We start from the raw sequence: 16,654 nt of genomic DNA, 5'->3' as shown, positions 1-16,654 counted from the left end.
TAACATTTGCATGAATTACCACATGGATTAAACATCAAGTAAATTTGCATACTAAAATTATATCTCCACACACAGTTTCATCCAGAACAAAACAGGCATATATAGCCATTTGAGGGCATATGTTCTTGGAGGAATAAGTGTACGACATGACTGAATATGACCTAGATATTTACCCTTTAGCTTACATACCTTGTCCTTCATTGTTGTATCTAACACTATCTCTTATGAGAAAAAAATCCATTGGAGAACATGACATTCAAGCACAACATCATAGTCCATGTGCATAAGAGCATCTCCAATAGGCGCCGAACGCGCCGCGCGCTAAAAACTGCTTTGCCGCGCGCCCATCGTCTGGTTTGGCGCGGCGCGCAGCGCTGGCTCCAGCAGCCGCGCTAAAAAGCAAATGCGTAAAAATGCAGCGCGCGCTAAAAAAACTATAGCCTATTTTACATAGTTCCATAGCATAGATAGATAAAAAAAGATACATAGATATTTTACATAGTTCCATAGCATAGATAGATAAAAAAACTACTACTAGATAGTGCAACGACATAAAAAAACTACTAGATAGTGCAACTACATACGCAACTATAGCCTACTCCCTGTCGTCGTCGTCGTCATCGTCATCGTTGCCATCCTCGCTGGTCTGGTCCGAGGTATCGATCCACATGTCCAACCAACGGTCATCATCAGCCGAAAAGATCGACTGCCCACCATTTTGAATGATGTCGCACTGCGATATCGCCAGAGCCTTTCGCCGACGCCTATCCAACCCCTCCTCGCGGTGCCTTCGCGTGTCCTCCTCGCGGCGCCTTGCCCAGTAGGCTTGCTCGTAGGTGACGTCCTCCGGGTGGCGCCGGCGCCACTCCGTCATGGTCCACTCGTCCTCATGGGCGACGAGGAGGCAGCGCTGCCGCTCAGCATGCTCCGCACAGTCTTGTGCCGTGCGAAGACGAGGCGGCGGGGCGACGTCCAGCGCCTGCTGGAGTGTGTGGACGTCGTCAAAGTTCATCTGCGGGCGCGGCCTGCCTAGGTGCCACGCCGCCGCGTCGTACGCCCGGGCGGCCTCGTGCGCCGTCTCGAAGGTGCCGAGGCCGAGCCGGAGTTGGTCGGACCGTATCTCGGAGTAGAACCCGCCGTTGGGGCGCTGGCGGACGCCGCGGTAGCCCGACACTCCTCGGCGGCGCGGCGGCATGGTGGCACGTCGGTGGCGGGGCGCTGGAGCGGTGGCGCGCGTGGCAGTGGAAGCAACCAAGGAAGCGGTGGAGGCGCGCGTGGCAGTGGAAGAGGAAGAGAGGTGAGCGCCGCATTTTATAGGCGCGCCGAAAGCGGTGCGCCAAAAATAGCGCGCGACCTGCCGCCTTTTCCCGCGCGCGTGACTTTCCCGCCACCGCTGGAGCGCGCCGAAATGTCCCGCGCGCGCTAAAAACTCGGTTTACCGCGCGCGCATCTTTTGGCGCGGCTGTTGGAGATGCTCTAAGCGCACATGTAATTTTCCACAATGCCATGACGAACAAAGATGCCTATCCTCTTCAGCTCTTCACTGTTGCCATCTTCCCTGTGGTCCAGCTCTTCCTCGCGTGGTTGTACTTAGTTTCACTACCACAACGCTTCTCATCTTAATAGGGACAATACATAACGCTTGCACATTTGTCCAAATACAATCAAGAGACTTGATACACTCTTCTGCTCTCCATATTGGAAGCTGCAACATAGTTCTTTCTCTAACATTAAAACAAATGTAGCAAAATGTTTTAGTAAAAACATTAGTAGGTACATTTTCTTCTAAAATTTGATGATATAGCACACAGAAGCATTAGTAAAAACATTAGTAGGTACATTTTCTTCTAAATTGATGATATAGCACACAAAAGCATTATGGAGGTAAATCTCGTAATAGGTTAAATACACAGTATTCCTGGTCTTTGAAATTTGAAACACATATCCGTTGTTATTTTCAATAAAATTAAAGGTTTAAGACATTTATCATGACTCGCAGGTTCTGTATCAGTTTTATGCATCCTCATTGTTACAGCTCAAGGAACACATTAATATTTCCAATAAATGAAATACACGTTATTCCAAGTCTTTGAACTTTGATACACATGTTGCGCTGTACTTTTCAATCAAAGAACGAATACATGTTCTTAAAAATACAAGAAAACAGAATATTGTGCAAGAATTGATGAAGAGGATGATGACCTTATACATACTTTTGGTAATTTTCTGAAAAGAGCACCTAATATCATATATGCACCAATTTGTTAGAAGTACAAACAAAAATGCTATTTACAGGGTTTATCGAGAGGCACTCTAAACACCATACTTGGTACATATTTTATAATTGGGAGAAACAATATCATGGTTATCACTAAATTAATAGAGGCAACAAATTAAGCAAGCATGCTACACGAGCAATTGGGAAATCAATCGGAACAGAAAAAAAAACATTACAATAGTATTTAGACTGGAAAGTTACGCGCGGTAACGAAATAGTATTTACACGGATATAAAGAAACATGTGGGAAAATTAAGTATTCCCTCTGTAAAGAAATATAAGAGCATTTAGATCACTACTTATATTTGTTTACAGTTTTGCTAAAGCACATCTAGATGTGCCATAAGTATTGCACATCTAAGTCCTGTATCATTGATCTTACCCGAAGATTCGTGTGGGTATTTTCTTTCCTCTTTTTTTTTTTTATGCTTGATTAAGTTACTCAGATGTGCAATAACTATGGCACATCTAGATGTGCCCTAGACACACCCGTTTGTTTAAGGAGGGAGTATGAAGCAAGATAAATAGTTGCCTGACTATCACATGATCCTTCAAACTGTCTACAAAGGGAACACATGGTCCTAAATTGACCAAAATTTAGGGCCAAACATTTCTGTAAACATTAATTATATAGCATCAACTTCAGGAATCAGAAGAAAACTCAGGATATAGGGCAGCTGGGGTAGCCTTGTCTGGCTAATTACTCACTGAAGAGCAATGTATATAGCTTCGGAGTCGTCATGTTGCTGTCTGAACCGCTGCAGATCCCAAACCACGATCCGAGCAATCGCTGGTCCAATGGGCTGCCCCGCAGCTGCACAACAGGACACGCTAGGCTAGCTATCCAATCCAGCGCTCCAAGAGGCTGTACTAAGGGGCTGTACCATTCCATGTCCTTTTCTCGCTTCCCTGATGCGATGGCCCTTTGTGTGCAGGTACATTCCATAATTATCCTTGGTCTTAATCCTGTTAGATTGAAGGAATACACACCCTATTACAAATTAAAAATGACCAAGTGAACAGAACATGATGCAGCAAGCAAGCTAGAAGATTTAAGACGAGTTAGTGGAGGGAACTGCAGTTGAATATTCACATTAGAAGACGTTGAATTGTTGATGCATGCAGATGCTAACAACGAGCCTCCATGGTGTACACGGAGGTGACCTGCAGTACTTGCCAACTATGACATATGCTCTGTCCTCATCTCTTAGCCCTACACCCTCCATAGTACCCGCGACCAGGTTCACCATTATGGTGCAGCAGTCGAGATGGCGACCTATGCATGAATTTGGTGGTGTCCGGCCGCATGCTAGAATGGCGAGGTAGACGAGCAGAGTAGCATGCTGGCAACAGAAACATGAACAACACCAGCCGCAACACGCTGCCGTCCTCCGCCCCACCATCGCTGCCGCCGACGCCACCTGCTTTCAGCTACATAGTCGGCGACGGCGGCGGCCGCATGCTAGATTGCAGAGGCGACACAGTGTGCTTGGAGGGGGAGGCGACCACGATCTTGCCTGAAGATGGCGGCCGGACATATTATTGAAAATTAGATGCTCAATCACATCTCGTGTGAGTAATTAAGCTCCTCGATCAAGCTCCTCGTCATCTATGGAATGATCAATCACATCTCTTATTTGAACCATTTGCTAAATGAAGCAGCACAAAGTTTGTGGAGGAGCAACTCCACCTTGCTGCTATAATGTGTACAGCACAAGTGTTGAAGGAACAACTTCAACGTGCTGCGCTAGATATCGCTCTAGAGGCGAATGTAGGTTGATAGGGCAGCAAGAGTTCAATCCAGAACTCCTAGGGCACAAGATCTACTCCAAGATCTTAGATAAGAAGAACAAGTTCTATTATAGGTAGGGGTACATAGTCTGCCTCCAAAGTAGAGGCGAGGACCTCTATTTATAGGGCTTTGGGAAGCCTTCACATACTTCTACTTATAGCTGGAATACTCTAGAAAACATTATGTAAGTTTCACCATTCTACTCATAGCTACTCACAACTAGAAGACTCTAGAAAACAGTAGGTAGGATAGAAAAGAAAAGGAAAGAAATAGTACACTAGAGTGGAAGCATCTAGAAGTAGCCAAACAGATCTGGCATGTGTTTTCTTTCTTCTCATCTAGTGTTCCTCATCATTCTCCCCTGGTTGTTTGGAACTCGCCCTCGAGTTATCTTCATAGAGCGCTTCTTCTTCGCTACGTAAGTTTCCCTTTAACACCTAAAGGCAGCCTCTCTTTTCGGAGGTAGACCATCACCTTATCACCGACTTGGAATGATTTTGGCCTCTTTTTGCAATCAGCAAGTTGTTTATATTTCTGATTTTGTGCTTCCAAAGCGCCGCGAATCTCTTCAAATAACTCGGTGTAATTATCAGCAAAGGACAATGCTGATCTTGAGTTTCCCCTTGATGGCAGCTTCACCAGGTCCACCACATGTGTTGGAACTTTAGTGTAGACAATGGAGAAAGGGCTCCTTCCTGTGGATCTATGCTTGGAGTTATTGTAGGAGAACTCTGCAAGAGATAAAGCCAAATCCCATTGCCCCTTTCTTTCTCCACAAATGCAACGGATCAGATTACCCAAAAACTTGTTCACCACTTCCGCTTGTCCATCTGTTTGTGGATGAGCAGTGCTAGAAAATTTCAATTCAGTGTTGAATTGCTTCCACAAAGTGAGCCAAAATGCAGCAAGAAACTTGCTATCACGGTCTGAGACAATGGACCTTGGAACTCCATGAAGTCTGACCACTTCTCGAAAGAATAGGTTTGCCACATGATGAGCATCTGTTGTCTTGCGGCATGGGATGAAATGAGCCATCTTAGAGAATCTATCCACGACCACAAATACAGCATCACTTCCTCGTCTTGTTCTTGGCAAGCCCAAGACGAAGTCCATAGAAATGTCCTCCCATGGAGCAACAGGAACAGGCAAAGGCATGTATAACCCTGTGTTCTGGACTTGGCCTTTGCAGGTCTGACATACGGGGCACCGTTGAACGAACTTTCCAGCATCTCTCTTTAGTTGTGGCCAAAAGTAGCGAGCTTCCAGGTTAGCGATAGTCTTGTCCCGTCCAACATGGCCACTATGATCACTTGAATGGAGCTCTCTAACCAGCTTGTCACGTAGAGAACTTCTTGGAATGCACAAATGATCATTTTTGAAGAGATATCCATCTTGCATCAAATAGTCATCACCTAATGGTTGGCCCCTTGCGTGCTTTACCCAAACATGGCCAAAGTCTTCGTGACCCTCATACAACTCCTTTATTTGACCCATGCCCGGAAGTTCAGCTTCAAAAGAAGTCAAGAGGCATGCACGACGACTCAAAGCATCGGCCACTCTGTTAGTTATTCCGGATTTATGCACGATGAGATAGTTAAACCTCTCAAGATATGCTGCCCATCTTGCTAGCATGCGGTCAACATGCTTTTGATTTCTAAAATGCTTCAAGGATTGATGGTCGCTATAAACAATGAACTCTTTAGGCAGCAAATAGACTTCCCAAGTTTTCAACGCTCTGAAAACGGCGTATAATTCTTGCTGATAGGTACTCCATTTCTGTCTAGCTTCACTTAACTTCTCACTAAAGAAAGCAATGGGCTTCCTTTCTTGAGATAGGACAGCTCCAATGCCTACTCCACTTGCATCACACTCCAACTCAAAAGTCTTGTTGAAATCAGGTAGTACCAAGACAGGAGCTTGTGATAGCTTTTGTTTAATCTCATTGAAGCTAGCTTCAGCTGCCTCTGCCCATTGGAACTTTCCTTTCTTCAAACACTCGGTAATTGGTGCCATGATAGTGCTGAAATTCTTAACAAATCGCCTATAGAAAGTTGCAAGGCCATGAAAGCTTCTTACCTCAGAAATGGTCTTAGGAGTTGGCCATTCTCGGATTGCTTCAACCTTAGAATCATCAACACGAATGCCATCACATGTTATGACGAATCCTAGGAAAAGAAGTTGTGTTTGCAAGAAAACACATTTCTTCAAGTTGACGTAGAGCTCATTTTCCCTTAGTACTTCTAGCACCTTCCGAATGTGATCAAAGTGTTCATCCTCATCCTTGCTATAGATCAAGATGTCATCGAAATAGACCACAACAAAGTGGGATAAGAAGGGTCTAAGGACTTGATTCATTAAGTGCATAAAGGTACTTGGTGCATTTGAGAGTCCAAATGGCATGACTAGCCATTCAAACAACCCTTCCTTTGTCTTGAAGGCGGTCTTCCATTCATCCCCGGGTCTTATACGGATTTGATGATATCCACTTCTTAAATCTAGCTTTGTGAACACTCTTGCTCCACTAAGCTGATCCAACATATCATCCAGACGGGGAATAGGGAACCTATACCTTACGGTGATCTTGTTAACGGCTCTACTGTCCGTACACATGCGCCAAGATCCATCTTTCTTTGGCGCGAGTAGGGCTGGTACAACACATGGGCTAATACTTTCTCGAATGTGCCCCTTTTGCAACAATTCCTCCACTTTCTCCTCCAATATATCATGCTCCTTTGGGCTCATTCGATAGTGTGGAAGATTAGGAAGACTTGCTCCCGGAATTAAGTCAATTCTATGTTGAATTCCTCTCATCGGTGGCAAGCCATGTGGCTCCCCAAGTATGTTCTGAAATTCTGCCAATAAACCACGTACCTTTGCTGGAATTTCAACAGTCAGGTGCTCTTCTCCCTTTACAACAAGTGCAGCACACAAATCTGCCTCCTTCAAGTCTTCCATAAACTCATGAGAGGTATGGGAGATAGTTAACATAGTTTTCCCCTCCTCCTTAGAGGTATTACCTTCGGGTTTGTTTGGTAAGATAATGATCCTTCTCTTGTTCCAAATGAAAGAGTAAGAATTTTCCTTGCCCTTGTGTGTAGTATCCACATCAAATTGCCAAGGCCTCCCAAGAAGAACATGGCTGGCATCCATGTCAACCACATCACACAACACATTTGAGTGATAATTCTTACCCAAAGAAAGTGGCATGTTGCATTGTTTGGTGATCCTCATATTCACTCCTTTCTTGATCCATCCAATAGTGTAGGGATTTGGCTGATCATGGGTTTCAAGCTTTAAATGGTCCACCAACTTCTGGGAGATAAGATTCTCGCAGCTGCAACTATCAATCACTAGTTTGCATACCTTGCCATTCACCGTGCATTTGCTCTCAAATATTTTCTTCTGTTGTGTGTCATCGAGTTGTGGTGTGGAACATAGGACACGCTGGATCACACATACCACCTCTTCACCTTCTTCTTGACAAACCTCTTGTTCGTCTACATCTTCAGACTCGTATTCTTCCTCATCGCTTTCACCATCATGAATAGTCGTGTTAACAAATTTCCTTAGTGGGCAGCCGCTGGATATGTGTCCCTCTTTACCACATTTATAGCACTTTGGGCCTTCATTTGCCTTACCCTTGCCTCTAGTTTGCTTTGGGATGGGCTGTTTTGTCTTTGGTGGAGTGGTATTTTCTTCCACTCTATTAGGTTGGCTCCTAGATGAGCCTTCGGTATGAGGATATGGAGGACATGGATCCTTAGTTGTCTTTCTCATCCTCACAAACCTCTCGGCCTTCAAGGCTAGAGCTTGTGCTTGATCAACGGACCAGATTTGTTGCATCATCAATCGATCTTGAATAGCATCATTGAGACCATTGATGTACCTTGCAACTTGTTGCTCTTCAGTTTCAGCAAGGTTGCACCTCACTTGTAGCCTTAGAAACTCCTCCGTGTAATCTGAAACAGTCCTATTTCCTTGAGCACAATTTTGAAATTGGATAAATAGGATCTGGTCATAATCAGCGGGCAAAAATCTCCCTTTCAAGAGGCCTTTCATTTGTCGCCAAGTTCTAACACGAGGTTCTCCTCTCAGCATGCGCTCCTCTTGAACGCGATGCCACCATGCACCAGCTCCTCCTTTCAGCTTGTATGCGACCAAAGGAACTCTATGATCTTCCGAAACCTCCATGACCTCAAAGAAAGTCTCCACTTCATATAACCAATCTAGGCACCCTTCAATATCAACATTTCCATTAAAAGTTGGGATCTCAGCTTTCACCTTGTATGTATCTCTTGCATATGTAGGGTTGGGTACTCTTCGATATGCGTAGAGATCTGCTTCTTCAAGGGCATCATCATATTCTTCACCTTCAGAAGCTTCAACATAAATTGGCCTTCTTGAAGCACGTTGAACAACATGTTGTCGTGGCGGTCTTGCTCCAAGATTACCTCTCCTTCTTCCTTGATGAACATCTTCCTCTTCTTTAGATGAATCTCCTTCATTGGTAGCAGGGGGGACACCCTTTCTTATCATCTCAACCAGCTGGTCAAATCTCCTATTAAGATCTTCACGCAGCTCTTTGATTTGTTGTTCAGTAGCATCCATCCTCTTCTCCAATTGCTCCATTGCTTGCTGCAACTTACTCTCGAAGAGGACAGCAAGAACTAGTATGGGTCAACGAGGCTCTGATACCACCTGAAGCAGCACGAAGTTTGTGGAGGAGCAACTCCACCTTGCTGCTGCAATGTGTACAACACAAGTGTTGAAGGAACAGCTTCAACGTGCTGCGCTAGATATCGCTCTAGAGGCGAATGTAGGTTGATAGGGCAGCAAGAGTTCAATCCAGAACTCCTAGGGCACAAGATCTACTCCAAGATCTTAGATAAGAACAACAAGTTCTATTATAGGTAGGGGTACATAGTCTGCCTCCAAAGTAGAGGCGAGGACCTCTATTTATAGGGAGGACCTTTATTTATAGGGCTTTGGGAAGCCTTCACATACTTCTACTTATAGCTGGAATACTCTAGAAAACATTATGTAAGTTTCACCATTCTACTCATAGCTACTCACAACTAGAAGACTCTAGAAAACAGTAGGTAGGATAGAAAAGAAAAGGAAAGAAATAGTACACTAGAGTGGAAGCATTTAGAAGTAGCCAAACAGATCTGGCATGTGTTTTCTTTCTTCTCATCTAGTGTTCCTCATCACTAAATCCAAAAATCAGCACAAAAAACTTAACCCAACAAAAAGGGTGGATCAAGTGCAAGAGAAATACCTACCCCCTCGCGATGGAGCTTGTGAGTGGTGGGATGCCGACAACGAGCACTTTGCGACTGAACTTGCCCAGCCCCGAGGAGTAGGAACACATGGACTTATGAATCTTGATGTACTTGCGGCAGTCCTCAGCACGTTGGCGTACACCACTCCTAATCAGTATCGGTAGCCGGTAGGGTAGGCAACTCCTGTCTAGCATCTACAGCCTCATGGGGGATGGGTCGGCCATTTGGAGCCATCTACAATTTTAACCCTTAGTTCAATCTATTGCAACTACCGCACTCGCAACTACTGGTTCATCTTCCAGGAGAAAAAGAATCTAGCTACAAATAAGTAGTCTGCACACAGGATGCCTATTCGAAAGAAATGCCAAGTTTCACTCAACAAAAAGATGTTAGTATTGAGTTTTGTCAGACAATAATAGTGCATGTATCTGATAAACACTTGCCTTGTATTACTTCCAGTTAGAATGATTCTTCATAAACAAACCTACATAGTTCAGTTAAGAGTTTGTAATGCTCCGAGTCTGAAAAAACTAACAGTAACTAAAAGCAAAATATAACAACTGCCTAATACTTCGATAAGAGCACTATCCTCCAGGAAAACACCTTATTTGTTCGATACCACGTGTGCTTCACTGCAAACTCAGACGGCCCCGCCGATGTTTCATCGCAACTCCGGCGAGCTCCCTCTGCTTCATCGGCTGCTGCAGCCCGTCCGCGAGCCTTCAACACCGCACCCTTGCAACACCAGTGGAGTCCCCATGCGACACCGACTGAGCTTCGGTGGCTCAATGCAGCACCGACAGAGCTCAACGCCCCCGACGGTGATGCTACGACATGTGGTCGGTTGCAAACCGACGGCTGCTGCTTTGCGGCGCGAAAAAAATCTTTGATGCTGATACGTCTCCGTCGTATCTACTTTTCCAAACACTTTTGCCTTTGTTTTGGACTCTAACTTGCATGATTTTAATGGAACTAACCCGGACTGATGCTGTTTTCAACAGACTTTCCATGGTGTTATTTATGTGCGGAAACAAACGTTCTCGGAATGACCTGAAACTCTACGAAACTTATTTTTGGAAAATATAAAAAATACTGGAAGAATCCATGTCAGGGGGGCCTCCACCTGTCCATGAGGGTGGGGGGCGCGCCCCTACCTCGTGGGCCCCCTGACGCTCCACCGACCTCAACTCCAACTCCATATATTCGTGCTCGGGGAGCAAAAAACCAGAGAGAAGGATTCATCGCGTTTTACGATACGGAGCCGCCGCCAAGCCCTAAAACCTCTCGGGAGGGCTGATCTGGAGTCCGTCCGGGGCTACAAAGAGGGGAATCCGTCGCCGTCGTCATCATCAACCATCCTCCATCACCAATTTCATGATGCTCACCGCCATGCATGAGTAATTCCATCGTAGGCTTGCTGGACGGTGATGGGTTGGATGAGATTTATCATGTAATCGAGTTAGTTTTGTTAGGGTTTGATCCCTAGTATCCACTAGGTTCTGAGATAGATGTTGCTATGACTTTGCTATGCTTAATGATTGTCACTAGGGCCCGAGTGCCATGATTTCAGATCTGAACCTATTATGTTTTCATGAATATATGTGAGTTCTTGATCCTATCTTGCAAGTCTATAGTCACCTACTATGTGTTATGATCCGGCAACCCCGAAGTGACAATAATCGGGACCACTCCCGGTGATGACCATAGTTTGAGGAGTTCATGTATTCACTATGTGTTAATGCTTTGGTCCGGTACTCTATTAAAAGGAGGTCTTAATATTCCTTAATTTCCGCTAGGACCCCGCTGCCACGCGAGGGTAGGACAAAAGATGTCATGCAAGTTCTTTTCCATAAGCACGCATGACTATATTCGGAATACATGCCTACATTATATTGATGAATTGGAGCTAGTTCTGTGTCACCCTATGTTATGATTGTTACATGATGAACCGCATCTGGCATAATTCTCCATCACCGATCCAATGCCTACGAGCTTTTCACTTATTGCTCTTCGCTTATTTACTTTTCCGTTGCTATTGTTACAATCATTACAAAACCCAAAAATATTACTTTTGCTATCGTTACCATTACTTCCATATTACTTTGCTACTAAATACCTTGCTGCAGATACTAAGTTATCCAGGTGTGGTTGAATTGACAACTCAACTGCTAATACTTGAGAATATTCTTTGGCTCCCCTTGTGTCGAATCAATAAATTTGGGTTGAATACTCTACCCTCGAAAACTGTTGTGATCCCCTATATTTGTGGGTTATCAAGACTATTTTTTGGCGCCGTTGCCGGGGAGCATAGCTCTATTCTTTGAGTCACTTGAGATTTATATCTGCGGGTCACTATGAAGAACTTGAAAGACGCGAAAACAAAAATTTATCCCTCAACTAGGAGGGGAGGTAAGGAACTGCCATCTAGCTCTGCACTTGATTCACCTTCTGTTTTGAGTAAGCTTGCGACACCTAAACCTGCTTCTGCTATTAATTCTGATATATCGCATGTTACTGATGATGCCACTTCTGCTATGCATGATATTTATGATGAAACTACTTCTATGCTTGATACTACTGTGCCACTTGGTGAATTTCTTGATGAACAACTTGCTAGGGCTAGAGAGAATGAAATTATTGAAACTGATAATATTGATGATAGTGATGATGAAGACTCTCCCCCTAATAAATATGAATTACCTGTTGTTCCTGAGGGTTATGTTATGGATGAAGAAGCTGCTAGAGCTATTTTAGCTTGCAATGATAGATATGATCTTAAGAAGTTATTAGCTAAATGGAAGAAGCAATCTCTTAATGCTAGAATGAAACCTGACCCTGCTTTTGCTACTTCACCTATCTGTGTTACTAATAAGGATTATGAATTCTCTGTTGATCCTGATATAATTACTTTGGTTGAATCTGATCCTTTTTATGGCTATGAATCTGAAACTGTTGTGGCACATCTTACTAAATTAAATGATATAGCCACCCTATTCACTAATGATGAGAGAACTTGCTACTTTTATATCCTTAAAATATTTTCGTTCTCATTAAAGGGTGATGCTAAGATATGGTTTAATTCTCACTTCTCTGCTAAATATTTCCCTGCTCATAAGAAACAAGCTGCTTTAAGGGAAATATATAATTTTGTGCAAATTGAAGAAGAGAGTCTCCCACAAGCTTGGGGGAGGCTTCTCCAATTACTTAATGCTTTGCCCGATCATCCTCTTAATAAAAATGAAATACTTGATATATTTTATAATGGACTAACCGATGCTTCCAGAGATTACCTGGATAGTTGTGCTGGTTCTATTTTCAGGGAAAGAACACCGGATGAAGCTGAAATTTTATTGAATAATATGTTGACAAATGAAAATAATTGGACACTTCCTGAGCCAATTCCTGAGCCTATTCCTAAACCAACTCCGAAGAAGAGGGGTGTTCTATTTCTCAGTCCTGAAGATATGCAAGAGGCAAAGAAATCTATGAAAGAAAAGGGTATTAAAGCTGAAGATGTCAAGAATTTACCTCCTATTGAAGAAATACATGGTCTTAATTTACCGCCTGTTGAAGAAACATATGATCTTAATCCTTCACCTATTGAAGAAACTCATGGTCTTGATTACCCGACACAGGTAGTACAGGTAAATTCTCTCTATAGATTTGATAAAGCTGAAATCCCTCCTACAAAGTTTGCTAGCCAATGTTTGGATGAGTTTGATAACTTTATGGTTAAGCAAGAAGATTTTAATGCTTATTTTGGTAGACAATTAAAACAAAATGCTTATATGATTGAACACTTGGGTGATTATATGTCTAGAGTTAAAGGTGAACTTAAACTCATTAGTAAACATGCTTCTATGGTTACCACTCAAGTCGAACAAGTACTTAAAGCTCAAAATGATTTGCCCAATGAATTAAATAGTAAGAATAATGATTATGCTGTTAGAGTGGCTACTAGAACTGGTAAAATGACTCAGGAACCTTTGTATCCTGAAGGCCATCCTAAGAGAATTGAGCAAGATTCTCAAAGAATTAATTTAGATGCACCTAGTCCTTCTAAAAAGAAGAAAAAGAAAAATGATAGGACTTTGCATGCTTCTAGTGAACCTGTTGCTGAAACACCTGATAATCCAAATGATATTTCTATTTCTGATGCTGAAACACAATGTGGTAATGAACAGGAACCTAGTCATAATGTTAATGATAATGTTCATGATGATGCTCAACCTAGCAATGATAATGATGTAGAAATTGAACCTGCTGTTGATCTTGATAACCCAGAATCAAAGAATCAACGTTATGATAAGAGAGACTTTGTTGCTAGGAAGCATGTTAAAGAAAGAGAACGTTGGGTTCAGAAAACCATGCCTTTTCCTCCCAAACCATCCAAGAAAAAGGATGATGAGGATTTTGAGCGCTTTGCTGAAATGATTAGACCTATCTTCTTGCGTATGCGATTAACTGATATGCTCAAAATGAATCCTTATGCTAAGTATATGAAAGAAATTGTTACTAATAAAAGAAAGATACCGGAAGCTGAAATTTTCACCATGCTTGCTAATTACACTTTTAAGGGTGGAATACGAAAGAAACTTGGAGATCCAGGAGTACCAACTATACCATGCTCCATTAAAAGAAACTATGTTAAAACTGCTTTGTATGATCTTGGAGCCGGTGTTAGTGTTATGCCTCTCTCCTTATATCGTAGACTGGATTTGAATAAGTTGACACCTACTGAAATATCTTTGCAAATGGCTGATAAATCAACTGCTATACCTGTCGGTATTTGTGAGGATGTGCCTGTTGTGGTTGCAAACGTTACTATTTTAACGGACTTTGTTATTCTTGATATTCCCGAGGACGATAGTATGTCTATTATTCTTGAAAGACCTTTTTTGAATACTGCAGGGGCTGTTATTGATTGCAACAAAGGCAATGTCACTTTTCATGTTAATGGTAATGAGCATACGATACACTTTCCGAGGAAACAACCTCAAGTTCATAGTATAAATTCTATTGGAAAAATTCCATCAATTATTTTTGGAGGTTTTGAATTTCCTCTACCTACTGTCAAGAAGAAATATGATATTCTTATTATTGGGGATGTGCATATCCCCGTTGAGGTAACATAGTGTTATTCGAAATTTCTCCGGTTCCATGTTAGTCGGAATGAGTTTGTTAACAAGACTTGATCAACCTTGTTAGTGGACTCCTTTTGATGAGCATGAGATGGATGAAGTTAGAAAGCACAACCTTCTGTACCTTCTTTCTACTTTCTGTTATTTAGTTGAAATAAAGCAAAAATAGTATTTTCCTGTCAGTTTTGTGAATTATCCGTGCAATATAAAAATACCCCGAAAATAAAAGTTCTCCAAATGCCCTGAAATTGGAATATGATTTTTTCTGGAATATTTGAGAATATCTGGCATTGAGAACACAGCAGGGGGAGCAAGCACCTGGCCACGAGGGTCCAGGGCGCGCCCACCCCTACAGGGCGCGCCCCCCTGCCTCATGGGCCCACGGTGGCTCCCCTCCACTTATTCCTGCACCCACACACTTCTTCTTCCTCCCAAAAAACACCATCCAGCTCAAGCACGAGTTCTAGCTCATTTTGCTGCGATTTTCGATCTCCTTGCTCAAAGCACCTCTCACAAAACTGCTTGGGGGGATTGTTCCTAGGTATGTGACTCCTCCATTGGTCCAATTAGTTTTTGTTCTAGTGCTTTATTCATTGCAAATTTGTGCTGCCTAGGTGACCATGTTGTTGAGCTTGCATGTCAAATTTATATGGTTCCAAGTAGTTCTAATGCTTGATATAGTCTCTAGGCACTTGTAGGAGTAGTTGCTATCAATTTTGTTGAGCTTGGTTCACTTTTATTTGAAGTTACTAAAAATTTCAGAAATTTTTCAGAGGAAGAAATATGTTTAGGAAAATGTACCAAGGTGGCCCTTCAAGGAAGCAAGGACCCAGGCTCGCAATGCGTGATGCTGATGATGAGCCACCAAGGAATGCTCCAGTGCGGCCTTGTGAATGGCCTTCAGAAGACTTTATGGATCGAGCGGGAATCAAGGAAGAATTTAACGCGTATTTGCGTAACGCCGATCTTGTGAGCCTCGAGGCAGAAAAGTGCCTCCAGTACCACTATCTCACTAGTTCCTTTGTGAGGAGGTTTGAATTTTCATCTTCACGCAATTCTCAAACTGTCCTGTTTGATCTTTACGAAAAATCTTATACTATGGACTTAGAGGATTTTACCACTGCTTGCAAACTTCCACAATGGGGTAGTGCTAGTGAACCTCACAAATCTGAATTTAGAGATTTTCTTGCTAGTATAACTGTGGGGGAATCTAGAGATATAGCCCAAGCTACCATAGGGAGCATTCATTTTCCTGCTATACATTATTTTGCTCTCTTCATAGGTAGGTGTATAAATGGTAAAGATGAAGCATGTCATATGTGTGTCCCTGACCTCAATGTTCTCAGGAGTGCTGTGTTAGAAGATAAATCTTATAATTTGGGAGCTATTGTTGCACGTAGGTTGCATCATAATAGATTTAATGGAGATTTCTTTGGTGGAATTTATGCAACCCGCTTTGCTGATTTTCTTGGTGTAACCATACGTGATGATGATATTAAATTGCCTCCTACTTATCTAGACTTTAATGCTATGGTTCATCATCAGTTTGTTGAGAGGAATGAACTGCCTCTCCAGTACCGACTAATCTTTGACAGGCGTCACGCTGTCAATATTGTCCTCCCTGCTCTCGCTTTCTTTGACTTTCAGGAAAAAGGGAGACATTACATAACCAGAGAGGAGGCGGAGGAGTATAAGAGGAGGGCTGAGATAGCTCGCCTCCAAGCTGCAGCACACGATGCAATGGCCGCTGCATCCCAGTACGACCCCAACTACAACTTTGGATATCCGTCAGGCCATCCGTGGCAATAAACCAACTTAGTCCAAAAGCCTAAGCTTGGGGAGTACGTATTTCTCACCGACATTACATTCATGTTCACACACTCATTGCTAGATGTCGGTGCTCATACTTTTTCACTGTAATATCCATGCTAGTTTATTTTCTTTTTTACGCTTTTTCTTGTGTGTTTAATAAACCTTAAGAAAAAACAAAAAAATTAGTTGTAGCTTTTAGTTAGTTCACTTTTCTTGCTGTAGTAATAATTAAAAAGAAAACCCGAAAATATTTCCTGTTCCTCTTTTGCTTGTTGGGAGCTTTCCCGTGTAAATAGATTTATTCTTTTCTTTGGGGGTCGATAGGAGAAGACCATGATAAAATTGTTGA

Source organism: Triticum aestivum, chromosome 7D (genome assembly GCF_018294505.1).
Source record: "Triticum aestivum cultivar Chinese Spring chromosome 7D, IWGSC CS RefSeq v2.1, whole genome shotgun sequence".
Classification (NCBI taxonomy): Eukaryota; Viridiplantae; Streptophyta; class Magnoliopsida; order Poales; family Poaceae; genus Triticum; species Triticum aestivum.
Note: the sequence above shows the minus strand (reverse complement) of the source record.